The 27,377-nt window shown below is 44.3% G+C and overlaps 1 protein-coding gene across 2 annotated transcripts in view; it reads left to right on the forward strand.

Annotated features, from left to right (window-relative positions):
• Positions 1–16,973: 16,973 nt before the first annotated feature.
• The window catches only part of Ncoa5 (nuclear receptor coactivator 5), a 33,406-nt gene continuing 23,002 nt past the window's right edge, over positions 16,974–27,377 (forward strand). For both annotated transcript variants that reach the window (XM_038330897.1, XM_038330898.1), the window contains exon 1: positions 16,974–17,107. The gene's annotated coding sequence lies outside the window, so the exon portion shown is untranslated. The remainder of the gene's footprint in view (positions 17,108–27,377) is intronic.

A 27,377-nucleotide genomic window follows, 5' to 3' on the forward strand; every position in this document is an offset into this window, starting at 1 on the left:
TTCACTCAACCAGGGCACTGAGCAGTTAACGTGGGTCACGTGTTAGGATTATAGTATTGAACTAGACAAGTCCCATTGCTAATGTTCTTTGTATGCAATGGATATTAACCTTCTTCTCTGGCGTTCACATCAAAAATCAGCTCAGATGTCTAGTTGTGCCTCTGGGCGCTCCCACAGGCATGTTCTGGCAGACTGTAACCATCTTAGTTAGGGTGTAAAATAGTATTGGGCTCTGGGCATAAAGAAGAGTCTCCAACAACCCGCCGTGTGGCACCTTACAGGTCCCCACCCTCAGGCCCTCCATCCACAGTGACCACTCTTCACCGTATCTTGAGCATCTGTGACCACTTGTTCTGAGGCCATTAGTGGCTTCAAAAACATCTTCAACTAATTCTGGATCGGAGCAGAACAGAAGTGCCCGCATTAAATGTCCCTGGAAACAGTCTTCCACCATTGGCAGAGTTATAAGCCAGTGCCCTAAGTTCCTCAGCCCTTCAGGTAGGATGGCTAAGAGGTAGTAGATTCTGCATCATGCTCCCAGTCAGGATGAAACCCCAGTTCCCCATGATGTGAGCTGCTCATCGGCTCCCCTCCTGAAAGCACTTCCTCTGGATGTTTTACTTGCTCAACTTCCTTCACAGCTTCCTGGCATCATCTTTATCGTGCGACAAAGCTTCTCCCAGGGAGATGAGACATACACATCTACTTCTCTGACAACACACCAAGATGCAGATACTACCGAAGTCCAACTTGGTAAACCATGAGTTTTATTGGGATTACTTACAGAAATGTGGGTGAGGGGTTACTTACGGGAGCAGAAATGACTGAAAGACAGCTGCATCACCAAAGCCCTCCCATCATAGGTGACAGCTCACAAAAGTTGGGAACCTGGAACACACTGCCTGACCTGGAGGCACCTCAACAGCTGGGGCCCTTTCAGGGTGACTCAGCTGGTGGAAACCTCTGAGTCTTCATGGCTTTACTTCTTCCAGTCTTTACGGCTCAGCCTTACTTCCTTTGAGAAGGACTTCACTTTTATTGTAGACTGGGGAGGGGAGCGGGGGGGGGGGGGGGTCGTCTAGAGAATCTGGTCAGTTTCAGGAACTTCCTGAAGCTATTTTGAGTTCTTAAGGAGCTTTCTGGCAGGATGGAATGTTTCCATCTCAGAGGACACCAATACACAACCGCCTCCCACATCAGTGAATGAACTCGGAGTTTTGCCTCCCTTTCCAGTTTCGAGAGACAGCAGCTAAGATCCTTCCATGACAGGTGAGGAAACATGCAGCAGGAGAGCATGGAGCTGAGAGTCATCACTGTGACCTCTGACCTCAGAGACATGGGTCCACAACCACAGTACTACTACTGACTGTGTGGCCTCATCCTAACCTCAGTTTTCTCCTCTGTGAAATGAGTGACCATGACTACTGGAAAGACTGGAGTGTGTACTTTCAGCATCATAATATCTAGCAAAAATGATATTAACCATTGATAATAATCATTTCAGGGGCTTCAGATAGCTCCCCCATGATCACTGGACACTTAGTACTCTTGTATCCATTTCAGAAGACTCCAACCGGCTCTCTAGGAACCAGGGATATTGCAGCCATGGGGTTTCTGTAGTCCTGGAGTTTGAATATTCCTAGATATATTAATGGGTGGGCCCATCTGTGATAGCAGACACATTCCTATCTGCGCCATCCAATATAATAGCTGCTGAGTACCTGGTGAATGTGGACACTACAATTGAGGAGGTGGATGTCTTTGTGCTGTCTCTGTGTGTGTCTGTGTCTGTGTGTCTGTGTCTGTGTGTCTGTGTGTCATGTATGTTTCTGTGAGTATGTGTATCTGTGTGTGTCTGTGCTTGTCTGTGTGTATCTGTGTTTGTATGTGTGTCTCTGTGTCTATGTGTGTATCTGTTTGTCTGTGTCTGTGTGTCTCTGTGTGTCTGTACGTATGTATGTCTTATGTATGTATGCCCATCTATAAAGGACAGAAGACAACATTTGGTGTCAACCTTAGGAAACCAATCTAGCTCTCTTGAGACAGGGTCTCTCACTGACCTAAGGCTCACCAGATGGGTGAGGCTGGCTGGCCAGCAAGCCCCAGGGACCCCCTGCCTCTGCCTCCCTATCACTGAATGTACAAGTATGTGTTATCACAACCAGCTTTTCCTTGTATGTTCTAGGGACTGAACTGAGGCTCCTGCATGTGTGTAAGGCAACCAGTGGTGGCAACCCAGTCCAGCTTTTGCTTTTAGCTAAAGGGTAAGCAGCCACATGTAGCTGGTATGTACCACATCATCTAACAGCCCCAGGCTAGAGAAAGGGGTTGGGCGGTGGTGGACAAAACCTCTCAGCTCTTCTCTTCCCCCTGCTCTCTTGCCTCCTCGTTTCTGTCTTAGCCTGAGCTATTCACGCCCCTCTTTGGAGGGCTCTGCCTCTCTTCTTTGTATGTGACAGGTTCCACGGAAGGAAGCAGTGGGAACTGTGACAAGCGCCGTATTTTCATACACGCTGCAAGGTGAGACAAGCGCCTTGGTGACCCCTGAACTGAAAGACAAGATGAATACCTCTATAAATACAGCTGAATAGAGATTTGCTTCCAGATGGCTCCCATTGTTCCCTCTTCCACGGAGTGTTCATGCTGAGACAATTCCCAGCTTCTCAGAACCTCTATCGTTATAAAACATCACATTACCTCATTTTCATCTCGTTACATTCACAGGTCACAAGACTGCTTTCATCCTCGCGGAGTTCATCATTAATGCTTGCGAAATAATGCTGCTTTCTGTTTCAGCAGGAGCCCAACAGAGAGCTTCCTACTTGGGAATTCTTTTATCCCTCACTTCCTACTTTTGACTCTCTCGTCTAAACAATGGGGGCTAATGGAGTTCTCTGTATGCTAGTGTGCATTTCCCATGAGCCAGGATGCTCCCTGCTCAGGCCTGTGGCTCCACAGGGTCACATTTGCTGGAGCCGCAGGCAGGGCTGACCACCAACTCACCCATTTCCATAAACTCCACAAGGCACACAGTACAACAAGGGGGCTTTGAAGTCTCAAAGACGTGGGTTCGAATGCTGACTATAATACTTCACAATGTGTGTGGGAGGGAACAAAATGAATTCACATCTTTGATTCTCAGTTTGCATATCTATAAAATGGAAGGAAGAGTCACTATATGGGAAATATCAAGAGCAAGGACCCCACCACAAGTAGACCAACTTATGCGCTTGGGTAATTATCTGCTCCTCTGAGACTCAACTTTCTCATCCAGAAAGTGGGATTGTAATATCTATGTTTTAGGCAGTTAAAGGGCACTAAGTAAGGGTATATATATCAAGTGCTCAGCAAAGTTCCTGCCCCAAAGAGCTCCCTCGCTCTTTCATATACCCCAAGAGAGTTCCTGTCTCCGAACATCAATGGCTTTCTTTATATCCAAGTTGTTAAGTGTTTGTGGGCTTTGGCTTCCTCTGACTGCCTGGAGAAGTCAATGGACCCTTCTTAGAAATATATTTTCCAAGGAATAAGACACAGTGGGGACATGACAGACAGCCCTAACCTGATGGCACTGTCTTATTGCCTGCCAAGAAATGAACTACTCCACCCCAGTCATTAGAGTACTCAGACCAGAGTAATAATTTACACAGGTCCCCTGTGATGACTAAAGAAACTTAATACGGAGCCATCCATCCCTTCAGAGCTGGATGTGATAGTTTGTGTTTTAACAAATAAAGCTTGCCTGAAGATCAGAGTTCAGAGCTAAGCCACTAGAGGCTAGGCAGTGGTGGCACACACCTTTAATCTCAGGTTTTGGGAGACAGAGTCAGTTAGTTCAAGGCCACCCTGGGCTACAAGAGATTGAATCTGTCTAAAAGAGAAACAGCTCACACAAAGGTGATCCCAGCAATTGAAATCCCACGCCTTTAACCCCAGCACTAGGGAGGCGGAGACAGGAATGATATGGCTGGCAGAGAGAGGAATATCAGGTAGGAGGAGACAAGAGCTCAGTGCAGACTAAGGATGCAGTCTGAGGAGACAGTCTGAGGGCAGGATGGCCCCTTCGGTCTGAGCCTTGGTAGAGGTAAAAGGTCTCTGTAGTGACTGACCACACTGCTTCTCAGAGCCTTCAGCTTCCACCCCCTAATATCTGACTCCGGTTTTGTTTATTAAGACCAATTATAATTTGTGCTACAGTTGACCTTGCTCTGGGATGTCTGGGAGAGCCTAGTGGTCTGCAGGTGAGATGAGAAGAAGATAATGAATGGGCTGTGAAAATCATTAAAAGCTGCCTTTGCTCCTGTAAAACCTGCTTATCGCGATGGGAAAGAGATGAAATGTCTTTGTATTACTATATCGCAGGAAAGTAAGAAACACCTGAGGGAAAGAAAGCACTGCTCCTGCCTAGCTGTGGATTCCATGGTTAGTTATAATGCACACCTTTCTGATGCCCGCCTTAACTGCCTTGTGCAGGGCATGCTGTATTGGCTCTGAGGCTGCCGTCCCTCTGCCAGCAGTAAGAATAAATTTATTTAATCTAAATTTGAATTGAGTCTAAGTCCCTGATTTCTCCCAGTGGAGTCTAATATCATAACATAATGGTGTCATGAAGAAAAGCAATTATACAGACATAAAATCATCAAACTATTGACAACAAGCATGTAACACAGTTAGCACTCTGTTTGTTCATTACTTAATTAAATAACAGATCTAGTGGCAAGTCCTCCATCATCACAAAGAAAGGACAAGTGTGAGCAGTGATACAAGAAGATACCCGCAGCTGCCAAGCCTACTGGCATAGGCTGTCATCCCTGCCACTCACTCAAGAGGCCGGGTAGGAGGATCAGAAGGTCAAAGTTAATCAGAGCTACAGAGAGAGTTCAAAGACAGCCTGGGCAATTTAGTGAGACCCTGTCTCAGAGTCAGACGCCCAAAGAGAACTGAGGATGTAGCTCAGTACTGGGGAGCTTGCCTAGCATGTCTGAAGCCCTAGCAGGCTCAGTCCCAGTCTCACAAAGAAGCAGAAACGGCCAACCTCTGTTGGAAACGAAGCAGGGCTGCAGAACAGGTATGGCTTCACTCGTGGCCGGAAGAGGCTACAGGGCACTTTCAGGATGAACCTAGCCTTTCCAGCTGCAGGGGGACTCAGCCTCTCTGGGACTGAGACGCTTTCCCTGGGCCAAGGGCCTTTTTTTTTTATTGCTCTCCAATTTACACCTTTAGCAAGTTGATGTCCCATTTCCCTAAAACATCCTAACTAAGCTTCCAAAGGGGCAATGCAAAATGCAAATTCTTAATTAAGGAATATCACAGTGTGCAGGATTTTTCCCAATTGAGTTTTGGGTAGGCTTCGTACCCTCGGAAAACTCTTGACAGGATCCATGTATGTTAAGCAGAAGGTACTGAAGACAAAGGGCAGATTAAGGTTACATGTGGCGTTCTGGAGCCAGCTGCAGCTGTGGAGGAGGTCTCCCTTCAGAGCAGCGATTCACAATAAAGAGAAAGGCTTACTTCCAGTCAATGAAGACATTCATGTTCATGAACCGCACGCCAAAGGCCTTATGTTTTATTTAGCACCCCTCTGTCCTCGGCAGTGAGCCCAAAGTCACAGATGAGGTGGTAGCATGAAGTAACAGGCTGGAAATGACCCACTGAGTATTAAGTGTTTTGCCTGTTTCAGATCTGAAGAGATTAGGGTATTGCACCCAAGGTCACACAGTACTAAGTGGGAACGCGAAGGTCTGAACCTAGGTACTAAGCAATAGTCTGCTGGCCTAGCTACGTGGTTATACAGCCTCTCTACACAGAGCGCAAGAGCTGAGGTCTAAACCTTTAGAATTAGCTGGACTTAGAGAGTGGAAAGTGAAGGAGGAAAGGAAGGAGAAAGAAGCAGAAATGGGACTGAGAGAATGAGACACGCAAAAACCTTGAAGTACAAAGAACATGGTGTGTGTTGGGCCCAATGGGACAGCTGGAATTGCAGACTGAAAACATAGAAGACAGTGGCCTCAAATAAGCAAGAAGGCAGAAAGGGGACCTATTTCAGAGGACCTTGAAGACAGCTTTATGTTAATCCTAGAAATGGGAACAGACGCATTTTGCAAAAATATCCCAGCCAGTGTGGTAGCACAAGCCTTTAATCCCAGCATTTGGAATGCAGAGGCAGGCAGATATCTATAACTTCAAGGCTACCCTGAATTAAATATGGTAAGTTCCAGACCAACCATAGGTACACAGTGAGAACGTGCCTCAAAAATAGTGATGCATGCACAAATACATTCCTATGGTTATATGGAATGGGCCAAGCCAGCAATGCCAACAGCATAGACTAGATGATGACATGGAGAGATCCGAGGGACAGGCTCAAAATCATCAACTGTGAGACTGAGGTGATTCAACTGTGCAGACCGCGTTTCTCAGAGAGAGTCACAGCCCTTCCCCAAGACTTTGTGCTCATCCCAGAACGGGGTCTGGACATTCCTCCCATTCTGATGTAGAATGTATGTTTTCCTTGCTTGAAGCTGTCCGTACTTGTATGATTCCTCGAACTCCGTCACAGAACGCTATGTAGCTCGTGCCTCTCTGGTTTCTTTCGGCTGCTCTCTTGGAGCCCTGAACTGTGTGTAAACAGCAAGACTGCCCTAGGGTCCATGAAGCCCAGACTGGGCATGTGAATAACCAATGTGGAGACTCCAGGGCCATGTGGAGACCTGCCCAGCCCACAGATGCCCCAATTGCCCCCTGTCACTTGAGGCAGCCACTGACTCTGAGTTAGATCTTCTGATTCCAAGAAACTATGGATAAGAAGGAAACGGTGTTTTCACCATTGGGTTTTTAATCTGAAATGTTCATCTTCATCCCATTTCTACTGAGTCAACCAATTATCCAGACGAAAACTTCAGAAGGGACATTTGATATGATCAATTTGGGTTATCTGCAAAGAACCCAGCTGTGGGATAACCGCTCTGTATGATGTTTATATGTTTTATTACCATTGGTTAATAAAGAACCTGCTTTGACCTATAGCAAGGCAGGATAGACCAGGCAGGAAATCCAAACAGAGATACAGGGAGAAGAAGGGTAAAGTTAAGGGAGATGCCAGCGAGCTGCTGGAGCAACAGGATGAAGCCATGTAGCAAAATATAGATTAGTAGAAATGGGTTAATTTAAGTTGTAAAAGCTAGTTAGTAATAAGTCTGAGCAATAGATGAAATGGCTTGTAATTAATACCAAGCCTTTGAGTGATTATTTTAAAGACAGCTGTGGAATCAAGCAGGACAGAAGTCTCCATTTACAGGAGCCAGAGAGATGATGACATATGGTGAATGGTTTTTGTGTGTGTGTGTGTGTGTGTGTGTGTGTGTGTGTGTGTGTGTGTGTGTTTTATCTTTGCAATTTTAATTACCCAGCCCGGTGACTTGCAAACATGGGAGAGCTTTTTAAAATTAAAATGCAGATACTTGTGGAGGATGATGATGCATACCTGTTATGCCAGCACTTGAGAGCCTGAGGCACGATCTCTGATTTGAGGTTTGGTTTACTCAGGGAGACCCTCTCTCAAAATAAAAGGGGTTGGGGAAAAGGAGATAGCTCAGTGGTTAAAGTGTTTTCTGTACAAGCATGGGGATTGAGTTCAGATCCCCAACCTTCATACAAAAACCCAATCATGGCAGTATACACCTGTGATTCCAGCACATGGAGGCAGAGTCAAAAGGATCCCTGGGACTTGCTGGCCAGCCAGCCTACCTAATTGGTGAGCTCCAGTTTCAGTAAGATACCCTGTATCAAAAACTAATAAGGTGAACAATAATAAAGATACTCAACATTGACTTTGGGTCTCACACACACACAAGCATGGACCTGTACACATATATGTACACACACATATACCACACACACACATATACATGAAGGCATTCTCAGACTCTACCTCAGGCTCCCCAAATCAGAATCTTTCAGAAATACGGAACCACAGTATAGCTGCCTTGTCTTATTCTTTGTCATTTTCTTTCATTCTTCCATCTTTCTGTCTGACTATTCTCTCTCTCTCTCTCTCTCTCTCTCTCTCTCTCTCTCTCTCTCTCTCTCGGTTTTTCAAGACAGGATTTCTTTTTAAGATAGGATTGTAGTCAGAAGCTTCTGCCATGAATGGTTCTGCATCCATCAGCCCCAAAGAAAATCAAAGGCTTATATTAATTATAAAATGTTTGGCCTATTAGCTTAGGCTTATTATTAACTAGCTCTTAAAACTTAAATTAATCCATAATTCTTATCTATGTTTAGCCATATGACTTAGTACCTTTTTTCAGTAAGGCATTCTCATCTTGCTCCCTCTGCTTCTGGATAATGACTGTCTCTCTCTGTCTTCCCTCTTCCTAGAATTCTCTTAGTCTGGTCACCCTGCCTATGCTTCCTGCCTGGCTACTGACCAATCAGTGTTTTATTAAACTAATAGGAGTGACAAATCTTTACAGGGTATAAGAACATTATCCCACAGCATAGGGTTTTTCTGTGTATTCCTGGCTGCCCTAGAACCAGCTCTGTAGACCAGGCTGGCCTTGAACTCACAGAGATCCACCTGCCTCTGCTTCCCAAGTGCTGGGACTAAAGACCTGTGCCACCACCACCTGGCCTGATATACTCTCTTTACATGTTCCAGTACAGAGACAAATGGAGAGCTGGATCTTTTGAGATTTGCTGATGACAGGGCATTGAATGGATTAACTTGGTCATCTGAGCAACACAGACTCTTATTAATTGTAATTTTTAAAAATGTTTTGCAAGGTCGGGCGGTGGTGGCGCACACCTTTAATCCCAGCACTCGGGAGGCAGAGGCAAGCGGATCTCTGAGTTCGAGGCCAGCCTGGTCTACAGGAGCTAGTTCCAGGACAGGCTCTAGAAACTACAGGGAAACCCTGTCTCAAAAAAACAAAAAAAAATGTTTTGCAAGTACATTTCACATGGCTCTACAGACAGATTAAACACATTCTATCAAGCGTGATAGTAATCAAAACATAGACATTACTATAGCAGTGGATAGTCCTGAACTTACTGTTCTATATAGAATAGAATATTATATGGTAAAGAAGAAAGGTAAAATTGGCTCAGGGTGAGCTAAGCATGATAGTGTACATCTATAATTCTGGCACCCGGGAAGAAGAGGCAAAATGATCAAGAGTTCAAGGCCATCCTTGGCACCATGGTGAATTCAAGGTCAATCAAGAGAACAGAAAATGGTGTCTCAAAAATGAACACACACAGCTGAGAGGTGGTGGTACATGGCTTTGATCCCAGCACTCAGGAAGCAGAGGCAGGCAAATCTCTGTGAGTCTGAGGCCATCCTGGTCTAGCTAGTTCTAGTCTAGAGCTAGTTCCAGGACAGCCAAGGCTACACAGAGAAACCCTGTTTCAACCCTTCGCCCAAAATAAATATATACAAAAATCATTTGAAGTGTTATTTGGTGTTAAATAACTTAAGGAGAGAAGAGAGGAAATCTAATGAGACTGGCCTCTGGCATGTCAAGATCAATTTTAATTAAATATTTAATTATTAAAGTGGAAGAAGTAAGTCAAATTAAAACTTATATGAAAAATATATCATGTTTCTGTAGATAATAAAGTCTAAAGTTAAAAAAAATCAGAAGGGCTGTGTTTCTTCCCATGGGGTTTGTGGGAACATCTCTCCCCTTGCCTCCTTTAGCTTCTAGAAGCTGCTTGCTTCCCAGGACCAACCAATACCCTGCCTCTCTCTCCCTCCTCCTGTCCCCAGCAAATGCCTGAGAGAAGCAACTGGCGGGGGGGGGGGATTAGTTACAGCTCACGGTTACAGGGGGATTTCAGTCCATTACAGAAGAGAATGCATGATGGCAGCAGTAGGAGTGTGAGGCTTCTGCTTCTCAGATTTTGGTGGGTTAGAATTTAAAGGATGCAGGGATTGTTCCTCATCTCCATCTAGCCCCTTTCTCCCAAATGCTTCCATAACTGCCAGCTAGGGACCACCACAACCTCCCCATACAGCACCACCAGCTAGGGACCACCATAACCTCCCCATACAGCACTACCAGCTAGGGACCACCACAACCTCCCCATACAGCACCACCAGCTAGGGACCACCATAACCTCCCCATACAGCACTACCAGCTAGGGACCACCACAACCTCCCCATACAGCACCACCAGCTAGGGACCACCATAACCTCCCCATACAGCACTACCAGCTAGGGACCACCACAACCTCCCCATACAGCACCGCCAGCTAGGGACCACCATAACCTCCCCATACAGCACCACCAGCTAGGGACCACCACAACCTCCCCATACAGCACCACCAGCTAGGGACCACCACAACCTCCCCATACAGCACCACCAGCTAGGGACCACCATAACCTCCCCATACAGCACCACCAGCTAGGGACCACCACAACCTCCCCATACAGCACCACCAGCTAGGGACCACCATAACCTCCCCATACAGCACTACCAGCTAGGGACCAAGTGTTCAAACACATGGCTTGTGAGGGACATTTCACATATAAACCATCACACCTACCCTTACTTCAGCTGAACATAACATGCAATACTCTTACTCCCTGTTTGCAGATGAGGTTCAGGAAAGGTTCAAGCACAAGCTCCAGTTTGCCCAGCTGCAAAGTGGTGGAGGAGAGAGATGCACATGGGCCATTCTGATCCCGTACCTTGTGTTCTCATCCACTGTGTCTTCACAAATGGCAAACTCTACCTGTAAACTTGAGCCAAGGAATTTAAAACAACGGAGATCTGTTACTGACTAGAGTCGCCCCATTGCCAGCCTAAGGGCAGCATAGGCAGGCGGCTTCTAGTCTGTGCAGCCAGCTGAGTGGGGCTGCTGCTCCTTCTTCCCCAGTCTCCATGGGTTCTCCTCACCTCTGTCATACAGCTCCACGGTCCAGGAATCCCTGCTAAGGCCAGTGCTAAGAAATGCGGATTGCTTTGGCTTCTATTAGTCCTGTGAGCCCTTTGAGAACTGCATATAAGAGAGATTAATCCCTTTGCCTAGACAGTGGACCTGCAGACACACAATGTTCCAGGGCACTCTGACAACAGGGGAGTTAGAAGAAAACACACTAATGATCCTCAACCCTTTGGTGGCTGATGCACCAAGATCACCACAAGCTGGAGGCCAGCCTGGGCCACAGAAGCAAGGCTTCAGAAGCAAGCAAACAAAGACAAACACCAACAGATGTTGGTGAAGATGAAGATGCAAAGAGGAGGGAGGTGCTGATAGGGACATGAATTAGTACAGCTGTTATAGAAAGTCATCTAGAGGTTCCTCGGGAAGTTAAGGGAACGAGCCTGTGTCCAGCAATCCCACTACTGGGCATATATCCAATGCATGTGTCTTGTGGGTGTTCTACTGCTGTGAAGAGACACCACGAGCACAGCGACTCTTAAAGAGGAAAGTATTTATTTTGGGGGCTTGTTGTAGGATGGGTGTGGGTTCAGACAGGTCTGTGGGAAGGAGACACAGGGCACCTTAAGGATGAATCCAGCCTTCCAGCTGCAGTGCTCAGCATCTCAGACTGAGACCCTCTCCCTTAGCCAAGGGCCTTTTTATTGCTCTCCAATTTACACCTTTAGCAAATTGATTTCCATATCCCAAAACATCCTAACTAAGCTTCCAGAGGGATAATGCCAAATGCAAATTCTCAATTAAGGAATATCACAGTGTGCAGAATTTTTCCCAATCAAGTTTTGCATAGGTTTTATACCCTTGGGAAACTCTCTGACAGGATTCATGTATGTTAAACAGAAGATGCTGAGGACAAAGGGTACATTAAGGCTAGTGTGACATTCCGGAGCCTGACGTTGCCTTACAGTTTCAGAGGTTTAGCCCACTGTCATCATGGTGGGAAGTATGGCAGTGTGCAGGCAGACAGTGCTGAAGAAGGAGCTGAGAGTTCTACATCTTAATCTGCAGGCAACAGAAGACAAGAGACACACTGGGCTTGATTTGGGCTTTTGAGACCTCAAAACCCACCCCCTGTGACACACCTCCTCCCTGTTAGTGTTAGGGCCACACTCCTAATCCTTTCAAATAGTGCCTCTCCCTGGTAGCCAAGCATTCAGACATAGGAGCCTATGGGAGCCATTCTTAATCAAACCACCACCATACTGAAATCAAAGATGCATTTGACACCATCACCAACTTTCATCTTACTCACCAGCCATACTTTGGAGTCTACCAGTGATGGGTTAGCAGGTATACACGGATCTGATACTCTTTATTGCAAAGAACAATGTTGCTTATGGGCAAAGGAGCGTATTTGAGCACAAGGTTACAAAGCTTTCATTCTGAGTACCAAGGTCTTAGCTATGTCTTTTGTGATGAAACTGTTGGGAAGCTCTGCCCAGCCTCACTCTTCCCATTCTAGACCCCGCCTTAGAAACCCTGCCATTGGCGCCTATGGGCTATTTAAGACTTGGCCCATTGATCTGCCATGTGTGCTGTCATGTTTTCTCTCTTGCCTTCCTGAGAGCCACCCAGGAGTGCTCGGCTTTGCATTGCCCTGCTTATTAAATCTGGATTTGTTAATTTGGTTTGATTTGGCTTACTGCATCGGCAGCAGAGGAACTCAGCAACTGGAGATCCAATGCTTACCAAAAACACCATGACCAAAACAACTAATAAAAGAAACCATGTAAGCCAAGCAGTGGTGGTGCACGTGCTTATGCTCCCTAATGGGTTGTGTGCACCCCAAGAACAAAGATCTTGTCTGTTTTTCCTTTATATACCTCTAAAATCGAGTGATTTTGCCTTTTGCTTATGTTAGCTAGGCTGGCCTCCAACTCACTGTGTGGCAGAGGATGACCACAAACTTCTGATCCTCCTTCCTTAACCTGAGAGTTAGGAGTATAGGCTTGCAAGACCACACCAGTTTATGCAGTGGTGGGGATGCATTCCAGTGCTTCCTGCATGGTAAGCAAACACTTTGCCAGCTGTGCCAAACCCTAGCCCATGCTTTGGCTAAATAACATGATTGGCATGATTCTTTTAAAATTTTTATAATTTTTTTAAAATATTTTATTTATTTATATGTATACAATATTCTGTCTGTGTGTCTGCCTGCAGGACAGAAGAGGGCATCAGATGTCATTTCAGATGGTTGTGAGCCACCATGTGGTTGCTGGGAATTGAACTCAGGACCTTTGGAAGAGCAGGCAATGTTCTTAACCACTAAGCCATCTCTCCAGCCCCTAAATTTTTATAATTTTTGATGTATTTTAAGTATTTATTTTTAGGTGTATGGGTGTATTGCCTAAATGCATGTCTGTGTGCTATATGTGTGTGTGGTGCATGCATAGGCAAGAATTGGGTATTAGATCTCCTGGAAATGGAATTACAGACAGTTGTGAGCTGACATATAGGTGCTGGGAACTCAATCTCAGTCCTCTGCAAGAGTAGCAAACATTCTCAACTGCTGAGCCATCTCTCCAGCCCCATACCTTGGGATCTATTTTAGAGAAGAAAGGATGAGTGTCCGTGGACAACCTAATTGACAGATTCTGTTTTGATCTCTAATTTCATGCAATTTTATCATCATTTCTACAACTGTTTCTCCTGTGTGTAAGGTTAGGTTCTAGCTGAGAATGCTTACTTCTCCCCCAGCACATACCTCAGTGTGCAGTTGCACAGCCTAGGGTGGTTTCTCTTAACCTGGTCTATCTTTCTACTAGTCTCTACCTTCCAAGGGAACAGAGGAGGGTCTCTACTTGCTAGGGATGGTGCCTAGCAAGTAGGTACACAACAAGTCACAGAGTCTTTTAAAAAATTATTTTATAATTAAAAAGAAAACTTTATGAAACAGGGTCTCCCTTGCTGGCCTGCAGCTCCTTATGTGTAGGAGCTGGCCTTGAATGCATAGTGATCTGCCTGCTTCTGCCTCCTGAGTGCTAGGATTAAAGATGACTTTTTGTCTTATCATTTAACCTACCTCTCCTCTCTCAATCTCTCTCTCTCTCTCTCTCTCTCTCTCTCTCTCTCTCTCTCTCTCTGTGTGTGTGTGTGTGTGTGTGTGTGTGTGTGTGTGTGTGTGTGAATAAACTCAGGTCTTGAGAGTATGTGCTTTTACCCCCAAACCAAGTTTTGAGGGCAGATATACAACAAATAGCGAGTCAATGAGCAGACTGGACATAGAAGTGGATATTCAAAGAAAATAGGCCTCTCGTCCTAGCTAGAGCAATAAAACAATAAAAGGAGATCAAGGGGATACAAATTGGAAAAGAAGAAGTCAAACTCTCACTATTTGCTGATGAAATGATAGTTTACATAAGCGACCACAAAAATTCTACCAAGCAACTTCTACAACTCATAAACACTTTCAGTAATGTAGCAGGATACAAGATTAACTAAAAAAAATCAGTAGCCCTCCTTTACACAGATGATAAATGGGCTGAGAAATAAATCAGAGAAACATCCCCCTTCACAATAGCCACAAATAGCATAAAATATCTCGGGAGTAACTCTAGCCAAGCAAGTGGAAGACTTGTATGACAAGAACTTTAAATCTTTGAAGAAAGAAATTGAAGAAGACACCAGAAAGTGGAAAGATCTCCCATGCTCTTGGGTAGGTAGAATTAACATAGTAAAAATGCAATCTTACCAAAAGCAATCTACAGATTCAATGCAATGTCCAGCAAAACTCTTCACAGACCTCGAAAAAACGATATTCAACTTCATACGGAAAAGCAAAAAAAAAAAAAAAAAACCCAACAGGATAGCCAAAGCAATCCTGTACAATAAAAGAACTTCTGGAGACATCACAATCTCTGACTTCAAACTCTACTACAGAGCTACAGTACTGAAAACAGCCTGGTATTGGCATAAAAACAGACAGAAGGACCAATGGAACTGAATAGAAGACCTGAATATCAATCCACACATCTACGAACACCTGATTTTTGACAAAGAAACAAAAAAATATAAAATGGAAAATAAAAGATATTTAACAAATGGTGCTGGCATAACTGGATATCAACATGTAGAAAAATAAAAATAGATCCATATCTATCACCATGCAAAAAACTCAACTCCAAATGGATCAAAGACCTTAACATAAAGCCAGCCACACTGAACCTCATAAGAGAAAGTGGGAAATACACTTGAACGCATTGGCACAGAAGACCACAGTATAATATAATATAACCCCAGTAGCACAGACACTGAGAAAAACAATAAACGGGACCTCCTGAAACTAAAAAGCTTCTGTAAAGCAAAGGACACTGTCAACAAGACCAAACGACAGCCTACAGAATGGGAAAAGATCTTCACCAACCCCACATCAGACAGAGGTCTTATATCCAAAATATACAAAGAACTCAAGAAATTGGTCATCAAAAGAACAAATAATCCAATAAAAAATGGAGTACAGACCTAAACAGAGAACTCTCAATAAAGGAACCTAAAATGACACTTAAGGAAATGTTTAATATCCTTAGTCACCAGAGAAATGCAAAACAACTCTGAGATTCCATCTTCCACCTGTAAGAATGGCCAAGATCAAAAACACTGATGACAATTTATGCTGGAGATGCTGTGGGGTAAAGGGAATACTCCTGCATTACTGGTGGGAATGCAAGCTGGTACAGCCCCTTTGGTTATCAGTGTGGCGATTTCTCAGAAAATTAGGAAGCAACCTTCCTCAAGACCCAGCAATACCACTTTTGGGTTTATATCCAAAGGATACTCAGTCATACCACAGGACATGTGCTCAACTCATAGCCAGAACCTGGAAGCAACCTAAGTGCCCCTCGACCTAAGAATGGATAAAGAAAATGTGGTGTATTTACACAATGGAGCACTACACAGAAAAAAAAAATGACATTTGAAATTTGCAGGCAAATGGATGGAGCTAGAAAACATATTGAGTGAGGTGACCCAGACCCAGAAAGACAATTATCATATGTACTCACTCATAAGTGGTTTTTAAACATAAAGCAAAAACTAGCCTGCAAATCACACTCCCAGAGAATCTCGACAACAATGAGGACCCTAAGAGAGACATACATGGATCTAATCTACATGGGAAGTAGAGAAAGATCGCCTGAGTAAATTGGGAGCATGGGGACCACGGGAGAGGGTTGAAGGGGAGGGGAGAGGAAGGGAGGGGAACAGAGAAAAATTATGTAGAGCTCAATAAAATCAATTTTAAGAAGAAAGAAAATAGGCCTCTCAATGTTCAAATTTCACAACCACCATTTTACTTGATCTGTATACTATTTGCAGGGGTGGTGGTGGGGGAAAACAAGACCGAGACCCCATGGCATCTAAGAAGCTCCCCGAGGCTATTCATGTAGCCATGGCTTTAATGGAGAGCATTTTCAACTGAGCAAATTCCATTCCATGTAACAAACTCTAGATTAAACGCGGAAAAGAAAAAGCAACATTTTTACATGCTTCGCGGTCGACAGTTACTTTGTAGGGAAATTTGGTTTTGCCCTTGAGTATTCCTCAAAGAAGTAACTCAAGAAGAAGCACGACTATATCTCTAGAAGCCTTTTGCCTCTTGTCAGTGAAACTAATAGGATACACAGCCTATTTAAATGTAAATTTAAATTCAGCTTTTTCTTAGCCTCTCTGCTCTTTGTTCCTTGCGATCAGGTTTGGAGACTGCGGATTCTCCAATACACAGATCTGCAGGTGCTTAGGTGTCCAGGGCTTTAAGTCTGACAGGACCGAGGGTATTGGGGGACTTAAATCTGTCGGCCCAGTTACCGATGAGGGAAAGGCCAGACCGAAGAATCCTCTGCGGGGCTCCACAGAGACCCCGTTACTAGGCAACCGTTGGCGTTCCCAACCGCCGCCCGTGCGCCACTTCCCCTCGTCGCCAAGGAGATGGACGCCTCAACTCAGCCCTGCCGTAAACCCGCACGCTCTTTACGTCACTGCCGCGGCCGCCGCTGCGTGCGCGCCCTCTGCCCCCACCTCCACACTCCGCCCCGGCCGCCATTGCCTCGTGCCCGCGCTGGTCGGTTGGTGGCGCCTTTGTCCTACGGCGGGCAGGTGGGCTGAAGCCGAAGCCGTAGCGGCGGGTCTGAGGCGGAGGAGCGGCGGGGAGGCGGCCGCGCTGGTAGCGGTGAGTGCCGGGAAGCGGTGGCCGTCCGCCGAGGCGTAGGACTGATGGGCAGGCAGTTGGGGGTTGGGGGGCGCTGTGGCGGGAGGGTCCGCTCGACGCGCGGCCGAGGCCTCTTCTCCGGGTGCGCGCGCGAAGCTGCGCATGCCCGGTGCGGGGCGCGGCTGCCTCTGGCTCCGGTCCGGCCCAGGCCCGGGTCTGGCCGAGCCCAGTTGGCGACCGTCTGTGGGCTGAGGTGGACAGCGCGGCCCGCGGCGGTCGCAGCCGCCGAGTCGTCTTTGTAGGATCGAGAACGCCCTGAGCACCAGTCTGTGAAGTCGCTGGTTCGCCCGGGGAGAGGGGCGGGGGCGGCGGGAGGGGCTCGGCGAATCAGTGGCGCTGGCGGGATTCGAACCTGGGTCATGGACACCGGTCTCGGCGTCAGTGTCCCCACGCCAAGCAACCTGTGGTGCGCTGTCGCCCTGGGCGCGTTCTCGAGATGTCAGCTTGTGTGACACCTCGCCCATTTTATGGAAGCGCACCCTGGGCCCGGAAAACCGGGCGAGAGAAACCGTGCCCGAGGTTCTTACACGGACATAGCGCCGCAACCTACTGGCTTCCAGGGCCCTAGCTCTGGGTCCTTTCCGCTCCACGGTAGCGGGCCAGGGGCTGTACTTAGGACCGGGTCCCCCAGCTTCCGTCCCTCGCGCTGCACCGTTACAGTCCGCCTGTCATCTGTACTATTTACCGAATGTTAAATGTTTTTCCAAAACCCGACTCTGAGTCTCCCCCCCCCCCATACAGTTTGTTTAAGGCGGAAACTTCAACCCCAAACCGTATAATGGAAAGTCAGTTATTTTTCTGACGCTCATAAAAGAAAAAATAAATACCTGTCTATTAAAATAAACACTGTGTCCTTGTTCCTCCTGAAGTTGTGCGCTCCAGGCTTTGGGAACCACTGCCCTAGGACTACGGGGTTAATTGTCGTGTTGTGGCTTTCACTGTATATAGAATTTTTCCCCCTGCGGCATTCCAGATCCCATTGAAATGCCCTGGGATCTTCGGGATGATAATTATCCTGGTTGTAAAAGGTTGCCATTACTGACTTGGAAGCAGAACCCCAAGAGCTGCAAGAATCACCCCTCAGATACACTGGACGTGCCGCCTCAGTTTTCTGTTGCACTGTGGTGTGGTAGCCCCCTTGACAGTTCATAAACCGATGTCTCTGCAAACCCGGCTGGGACTTTTGACAACTGTACATTGACTCTTTTGTGTATCAGTCTGAGTGTGAAACAGTAACTTTGTATTGACCTTTCAGAACAAGGCCCTGGTTTTACCTTTGGGGATTGGAGATCCTTGACCAATGAATGATTAACATGGATGTCTTTCTTCCTTTTGGTTTCTTTGTCTCTTCCCTTTAGCTCATCTTTCACCTTTCATATATTCTTTGGGATCCCTGACATGCATACTCTTAACCTCCTCGTAAAGACTGCTTTTCCTTGTACAGTGTGCTGGCGCACCCACCACATTGTAAAGGCATTTGTCTAGATAGCAGTGTTAACTCTCTCACTGGTTCTCTCCTCATAAGTTTGGTTTTTATAAAGTGTGAGAGCAGATTTACTTTAGTTCCTAAAATGAAACTCAGCAAAGCCAACTTGGGCCATTCCAGATACCCCACCACCAAGGGCTGTAAGACAAGAAGTCTATGTTCTTAGGTATATGACCTTGATGTTAAGAGTAGAACTAACATAAGGTCAATCATTGTCCTCAAATTTCCAAGCAGCAATCCTGTGCAAAGAAGAAAGGAAATTTTATTTTACTCAGGAGTCCATTTTAGAAGTTAAGCAAGTGGAGCCTCATTTATTAGTGCTCCTAACTAAAAATAAACAGCTTTTGGAAAGGCTTTAGAAGTCCCATGAGCAAAGGTTTGCTATGAAACTTTTTAAATAACCATTCTGGGTGTTCCATGTCTGTGCCTGCAGGTGGCAGTGCCTTTGTAAGCTTGTCACTGTGAGAACTAGGATCTGCATGTGCTTTTAAGATTGAAAAGCCTTTTACGAAAAGGAAACCTTTGGAATATGCCCTTCAGTTTTATGCTTTTGACTCCCTGCATGAAAAATAGTCTCTATTCCTAAACTCACCATTGGCACTTAGTTGCAGAGGGGATCCACAGCTAGGAATAGAGACTGTCTTCCCATGAACTCCAGTTAAATGTCCCCCCAAAGCATTGTTCTTTCTACTGCATTGCTTCCTGTACACCTTGTGGTTTATGAATGATTATCATGTCTTTAAGACTAATACTTTTAAAGCTCACTGTCAGCTTTTTGTATGTGCTAAAAGATGTTTCCTACGAACAGCATACACGGTTGTGTAGACTACTCTGCTTAGAGTTAAGCTGTCAGAGCAGTGCCCAACAGAAGATGACCCTCTGTTACTCTCATTAATAGCAGCTTTAACAATGAAAGGTAAAGGTAAGGCTACCTATTTATTCCTCCAGCTTCCACAATATAACATTCAGTTAGGCCGTCTACTGAGAAGTCTTCCTAAAACCCTGGTGAAAGAGAAATAACCCTTAAACATCAACTGCTAGAAAGAAAAGCTATGACAGTGGCTAAAACATGGGATCACAGTCCCTGAAAGCAGTGTGAAAAGTATAATCACACTGTGACCTGCAAAGGAAACAGGACCCTCCGCACAGGTGACACAGTCATGGTGGAGTGCATTCTGATGTTTTCCTTTAACTGAGTTTGTTGTTTTTGAAAGCATGTTACCTTCATTAGCCTATTCTCTGGCTAATGAAGAGCAAACTTAATTCTGCAAGCCAGAGCTGTCAGTATTGTTTTGTTCCTAGGGTCCTTTTTGAAGTATTTTGTTTTACTACCTAAATGTAACTTTTGGGAAAAAATTAAGATGGCCACATACTTTCACATCCACACCACTAAAGCAGTGTTTAGTAAATCTGAAGTTAAGCTTGGGAGACATTCCTTGTTAGGCAAAGGCATTCTACTGAATGTAAGGTATTAGCTATCAAAAGGTCCAGAGACTTTCTAAATATTCCTATTCTAGTTCAGACTACACTACAACTTAGCTGAAAAGCTAAGAAGCAATCTAGTTCACACTATGAAGCTGAACTATTTTTAGAATTAAGAGCATTTGAAGACAAGTGCAAACATAAACCAGAAGTTATCACTGTCAGTAATAATCCTGGCTATGACTAGATTTTCTTCCTGATAGTTGGTGTTTGTTACTTCTGTTTGAACAGATTTAGGGAGACGTGTAAATGAAAGGCCTTTGTGTTATATTGTGTAAGCTGGAGGAATAAATAGGTAACAACCTAGTACTTCCCAAATATTTGTTAAGTCCCCTTAGAATTGAGCTCAGTTACAAAATACTGGTCTGATACTCAGATTCTGTAAACTTAGGACAGGGCCTAGGAATTTGATTTATTAATGAACTTTTAGTTGGGGATTCAACTCAGTGGCCCTGGGTTCGTCCAGCCCTCTGCTCTGAGGACAGGGAGTAAATGAACTTTCCAAGAGGTCCTGACACATCATCATTAAAGCGGTGTGACATAGAGAATGAATGTATATGTATAATTTAAGTGAAAAAATGTCTATATATATGAGAAAATGGGGGGAGGTTTTGTTTCATGGACACAGAGTTTTAGCTTTGTAAGATGGAAAGGTTGCAAGACTCCCGCCTGACTGTGAATGTACTCACTCTTGCCCAAGTGTCCACTTGGAAGTATTAAGATGGCTTGGGTGAAGCTGGTGCTGGAGCACGCACTTAATGTGCTCAAGGTCCTTTGGTCTACCCCAGCACTGAACTCAAAGCTAAGATGATGGTTTCTTTGTTGTTGTTGTTGTTTTGCTTTAATTTTTTCAATGATGCTAAGAAAATGGAGAATGGTTGTCATTTCTTTCTGCTATTAAAGTGTTAGAAAGCTGGCTAAAGAGAAGCATGGTGGCTATTCGATCAAAAGTTCATTTTATATTCCATTATTAAAAGTAAAATCATAATCTTTTGACATTTTCTCCACCTCTTTCTTTCACTGTTAAACCAATGGTCCCCAAAGATTGATACTGTAACAGGTAGCATTCTGTTTGTTGTGTGGGGGTGCACACATATGGTACAGCATCCTTGTGGTGGAGAGCGGACAACTCCGTGGAGTCTGTTTTCTCCTTCCTTTTCATGGGTACTGGGGTTTGAACTCAGGTCACTAGGCTTTTGTGGCAATTGCCTTTCTCTGTAAAGCCACCTCCCTGCCTGGCAAAAACTGCCTTAAGTTTAAATGCTCCTGCCCTGTTTTTAGGCAGGGAAGCTTTGTTAATTGGGCTTTGTTTTGGAAATTTAGTTCATGTCTCATATCTTGCAGGTCCTTTTGCCATCACTTTCTTCCTTTTTTCACAGCAAAGAGTTTTGTGATGTGGGTTTAGCCTTAGACTGGCTTCATCTGCCCTCCTCTTCTCAGTGCAAACCTCCTGTGCTGTTCTGATTGGCTGTGTCTTTTGCCTCATTCCTTTGCATTCACATGTGCTGGGTGGTTCTTTCTTTTTCCCAAGCCCATCTTCCTTCAGGTTCCACTCTTTCTTTCAGTCCTTCCTTCCCACCTCCATCACCTGCTATCTCCCTGTGAGTACCTTTCACCTTTATTAAACAGTGAACCCCTGTAGGTCAGGGATGTGAACCTTGTCGTCTCCACATATCTGACGCCTAGTACAGTAAGAATTTTCTGTTTTGTTTTTTTTTGGGTTTTTTTTTTTTTTTTTTTTTGGTTTTTTTGAGACAGGGTTTCTCTTTCTAACCCTGGCTATCCTAAAACTCACTCTATCAACCAAGCTGGCCTCAAACTCGGAAATCTGCCTGCCTCTGCCTCCTGAGTGCTGGGATTAAAGGTGTGCGACACCAACGCCTGGTTTATACAGTATGAATTCGACAAATGGCAACATAAAAGAAATATTCCATGTGTTAATTATAAACTGTCCTTCAAGTTCATTGACTTACTTAAGATTTTCTTTTTTGTTTGTTTGGGGTTTTTTTGTTGTTGTTTTGGTTTGGTTTGGTTTTTCAAGACAGGGTTTCTCTGTGGCTTTGGAGCCTGACCTGGAACTAGCTCTGTAGACCAGGCTGGCCTCAAACTCACAGAGATCCGCTTGCCTCTGCCTCCCGAGTGTTGGGATTAAAGGCATGCACCGCCACCACCCAGCTGAGCTAAGCTTTTCTATTTTGCCTGTTTTAAAGCTGTATTTTAAATTTTTTGTGGTAGTGGTTTACTTTATATTAGCTGAACTTTGTGACTCTCAGTAAATCTTTTAGTTTGTCTCATGAAATCATCATAGGAAACACAGAATATTCATTTTATCAAGAAGACACAGGCTCAGAGAAATCAAGCGATTTGACTGAATGAATTCCTTAAGTGGGGCTTCAGCTGGGATCTGCTGATCCTACCCAAAAAAAGGAAAGGGGGATCGGCAGGCATAGATAGGCAAAAGCTCTGTAACCTTGTTTATGTGGACTCTGAATCCATCTCACAGCAGAAGAGGATGATGGTTACTGTGGGCTGTGGGTTGGGGAGATGATGGGGGAGGGTTAAAAATGCAGTTAGGGATAAGTGTTGAAAGTGATGGATGGTAACTTGACTCAATTATTCCACACTATATATATGTGTGTACACATGACACAGACTATGAGCATGCATACCTCTGTACCTTATAACATCACAATGTGTCCCATAATTACAGATGGGTATAACTTGTGAACTTTTGCATTTACATTTCTTACTTGGGAATTTCATCCATGAGTGCTATATTTATATCCCCCCAACTCCTATGTCCCCATCCCCAACTCCCTCTCAAATTCATGGCCTCTTTTTTAATTGTTAATTGATATATATATATATATATATATATCACACATACACATACGTGCACAGATCTGTGCCTGTACGTGTATATACATCTATGTAACTACAGAGTCTCTTTATTTTTGCTACTGTGTACATGTGTTTAGGGCTAAGCACTTGGGATTGGATAGCCTGTTAGGATTTGTCCCTGGAAAAAAGTGATTCTGCCTCTCAGCAGCCATTGATTACCTATATGTAGCTCTTCCTCTAGGGATATGGCCTTGTGAAATTTCCCCTTTCTACAGTGGCATGTAAACTGATGTTGTCGTTATACAAATATTGTCTAGACAGTGGTATTGTTGAGATTTCACAGGTGCTTCTCCCTGCCATGTCTACAAGACACTGTCTGACAGAAGGCGTTTTGGATCTCTAGCTGTTAACGTTGTTTTTCTGCCTCCTCTTCAAAGATGTTCCCTGAGCCTTAGGTATAGGGGTTGTGTTTTAAATGTATCAGTTGGGGTTGGGCACCCCATGGTTCTATACTTTCTGCATTTGACCAGCTTGTGTATTTCTTTTTTTTTTTTTTTTTTTTTTTTTTTCTTTCTGGTTTTTTGACAGGTTTTCTTTGTATAACAGTCCTAGAATTCGCTTTATAGACCAGGCTGGCCTTGAACTCACTGAGATCCGCTTAAAGGCATGTGCCACCACTGCCTGCAGTGTGTACATTTGCTGTAAAAAAGAAGCTTCTTTGGGCTGGCTGTGGTGGTGCACTCCTTTATTCCCAGCACTCGGGAGGCAGAGGCAGGTGGGTCTCTTTGAGTTCGAGGCCAGCCTGGTCTACAAAGTGTTCAGGACAGTCAGGACTGCCCCACAGAGAAATCATGTCTTGAAACCACTGCCTGCAGTGTGTACATTTCTGTAATAGTCATTTGCTGCAAAAAAAAAAAAAAAAAAGCTTCTTTGGTGAGGGGTGAAAGTTATACGAACTTAAGTGTTTCTTAATTTTTTTAATTTGAGCTTCAGAAAATAGAATAAAAAAGTTAAGCTCAGTGGTAGAGTGTTGCCCATCCTTACAAACTAGGTCATAGGTTCAATCTCCAGAGTGCCCACGCCTCTCATCCTCTCTCTAATAACACATAAAATTTCACAGTTAAAAGAGCAGGAAATTGGGGTTGAGTAGATGGCTCAGTGGTTAAGAGCACTGGCTGCTCTTCAGAGGCCCTGAGTTCAATTCCCAGCAACCACATTGTGTCTCACAACCATCTGGGGCCTTCTTCTGGCCTGCAGGGATACATGCAGGCAGAACACTGTATGCATAATAAATAAATATTTTTAAAAAAAACAGGAGGAAGTTACTGTTTATTAAGTTTTTTTGGAGCTCTTTGATCCCAGTATTTAGGAGGCCAGGACAGGAGAATTTGGAACTAAAGGCCAAAACAACAAAAATAATTTTCATCTGAAGAGTTAAAATATCAGTAGCAAAACCCAGAAATATTTTGGAAATATTTAGTTTGAGGTAATGGAAATTGATAAAGTAAATTCTACTCCATTGAGTGTCTATGAGGCATTTAAACATTGGGTGTTCAGCATAGACTGGCCCTTTTCCAGGTTCCCTTGGGCTGTGATCAGTCAGCAAGATTGTTCTAAATAGAAACCATGTCTGTGTTAGGGCAGGCTTAGCCTGATATTTAAGCAGTTTGTGTTGGTTGGACTTGGATCTGAGTTCAGATTTTTTGTGTGGGGGTGATATTGTGTAGACATGATGTGCACATGAGTAGAATATACATGTGCGTAGGGATGTCAGAGTAGGACATAGGTTGGGTTCACCCTATTGCCTTGAGGCAGGGTTTCTCACTGACCTAGACTGGCTGCCCTCAGGATCTGCTGTCTCCACCTGGAATTACAGGCTGGCCCAGTGCTTAGCTTTTAATGTGAGAGCCTGAAACTCCCAGACCTCTAGATTTTTGTCTCGATAATAATGTGACCTAAGATAAACCACATGGTTTTTGTGACCCTCAGATTTCCTCATCTACAAACTGAAAACCTCCTTTTTTGAGACATGGTCTCACTGTGTAGTTCTAGCTGAAGAGTTGTGAAAGGATTGGATCAAATCAAGCACGTGGTGTTCTGTATGGGCTTTGGGACAGAGTGAACACTTAATAAGTTCCTCTTCCCAAGAATGGTATACAAATACAGTTAAAGATACAATAAATGGCCGGGCGGTGTTGGCGCACGCCTTTAATCCCAGCACTCTGGAGGCAGAGGCAGGCGGATCTCTGAGTTCGAGGCCAGCCTGGTCTACAAGAGCTAGATCCAGGACAGGCCCTAGAAACTACAGGGAAACCCTGTCTCGAAAAACCAAAAAAAAAAAAAAAAAAAAAAAGATACAATAAATGCAGAATGGAAGGTAACTGTGGGGGAATGTGTAAGTAGTCAGAGGGAAGTTAGCCTAAAGTGCCAATTAGAAGAAATGCAACAAGCATGACTTCTTTTAGGGGGGTAGTTTTTGTTGTTTTTTTTTTTTCTTTTCTTTTTGTGTGTTTTATTTTGGTTTTTGGTTTTAGGTTGTTTTGTTTTGAGACAGGGTTTCTCTGTATCTCTGACTATCCTGAAACTCAAACTCTGTAGACCAGACTGGCCTCAAACTCACAGAGATCCACCTGCCTCTGCCTTCCAAGTGCTGGGATTAAAGGTATACACTACCACGCCCAGCTTCCTGGCATTTTTTTAATCTCTGACCTGTGACAGTAAAACTCATCACAGTGTCCCTGATTTACCTGTGTCACCAAAGCCACCTTCCTTTAGAAGCCCTGCAGTAGGTGATTTTGCTGTCTTTGTGGGTATGGTTTTTCCAAATGGTGTCATCTTCATATAATGCCAGCGTAGTCACTCCTGGTTGTTAGCTGCTTTTCAGCTAAACTTTGGGGGAAGTTTTATTTCATTTGTTGGCCGTTATTGGAATTATATGGGCTTCTGGAATCTTTTAACAGTAATAATGGTGCTGTGAACCATTCAGGTATCATGGTTCACACTGCAGTTACATCTCATGCTCATTGTTTTCTGTTGCTGTGCCTGCTGAGTTGAAGAATTTAGTTTTAAAGTTGTTTTTAAGGGAATGGCTATGGCTCCATAGTAGAGAGCTTACTTCACATTCATGAGGCGCCCAGTACTGCAGAAACAACAAAACCCTTGTTTTGTAAATGATTTATATTCTCTCTCTACATATATATATGCATATATATGCATGCACATACATATGCAGATATATACATATATATGTATGTATGTGGAGCAAAACAGCAGTTCATGCTACTATGAATGAAACACATGTTTATAACACACAAGGGCACCTATTGAGCCCTGCGTGGCATATTGGTTTGCAATAAAATGAAAGTGTAGATTGGAAGCTATACACTGGAATCTTCACCCTATTCTGTCACTGTTTAAAGTGGCTATTCTGCTTCTGTGAAACATGCTTTCTTGATTATTTTTCCAGTTTTTTCTTTTTCTGTAAATCCCTTTGGTTGGTGTTGGTTTCTTGACGTAACAATCTTTAACTGAGAAGTGCTTTGAACTTGAAACAGAATGCTTGAAAACCACAGCTGTTCAGGCTAACGTTCTATCTCCTGCTGATTATTGTAATACCAAATGGCACCTTGCTGATCAGATTATTTAACTGTATAAGTAGCATCCAAGCAAAAGTGGAGAAGACATGGAGAGGCTGACTTTGGTTCTTATAAAAGTGTTTGACCAGAATAATATGTCAGAAACAGAAAGAAGCCATGTTTTTCCCTCTTCTGCTCTAGAGAAGCATTCTACCTGTCCTTGGAAAGACTCCCAAGTCTCTGCCACCTTCCTTTTGACTAATTCCTATCCAATCATAATTCCCCATTTTTTTGTCCCAATAAAGCTCTGATTCTTGCTGCTTTTTTTTCTTCTCCTTTAGATAATGCCATTTTTATTTCCTTGATGTTGGCTGTCTAGTTCTCTGAGGTGTCAGGAGGAAAAGAATGTGATTAATACAGAAGCTCCTTTACCATAACTGCGTGTGTTTTCAGAGAAAAGCTCCCTAAACCTTTGCCTCTGGTGACAGGAACTCAGATCTCCAGAAGTTATGTGTGTGCTAGGATTGTGAGGGACTCAACAACAGTGTCGGAGATGATGTTTTCACTACTGTCTGAAACCCTCTCCACTCTACCCTAACACGAGCAGTCCTCCTGAATGAGGTCCTTAGCCAGAAAGTCCCATTTCATTGTCTCTGCATGTCAACCAAACTGAAAGATGGGTAAAATGAAGGTGGAAAGGCAAACATTTGGCAGACCACACTAAAAGTGTGTTGGCCTCTAACATAAAAAGTAGTTTGTGTTGAAGATGCAGCTCAGTGGCAGAGAATTTGCCTGCTACCACAAAACCAAACTAGTTATGGAGGCCAGCACTTGGTAGACTGACACC

The sequence above is a fragment of the Arvicola amphibius genome, chromosome 5 (assembly GCF_903992535.2).
Source record: "Arvicola amphibius chromosome 5, mArvAmp1.2, whole genome shotgun sequence".
In the NCBI taxonomy this organism is placed as follows: Eukaryota; Metazoa; Chordata; class Mammalia; order Rodentia; family Cricetidae; genus Arvicola; species Arvicola amphibius.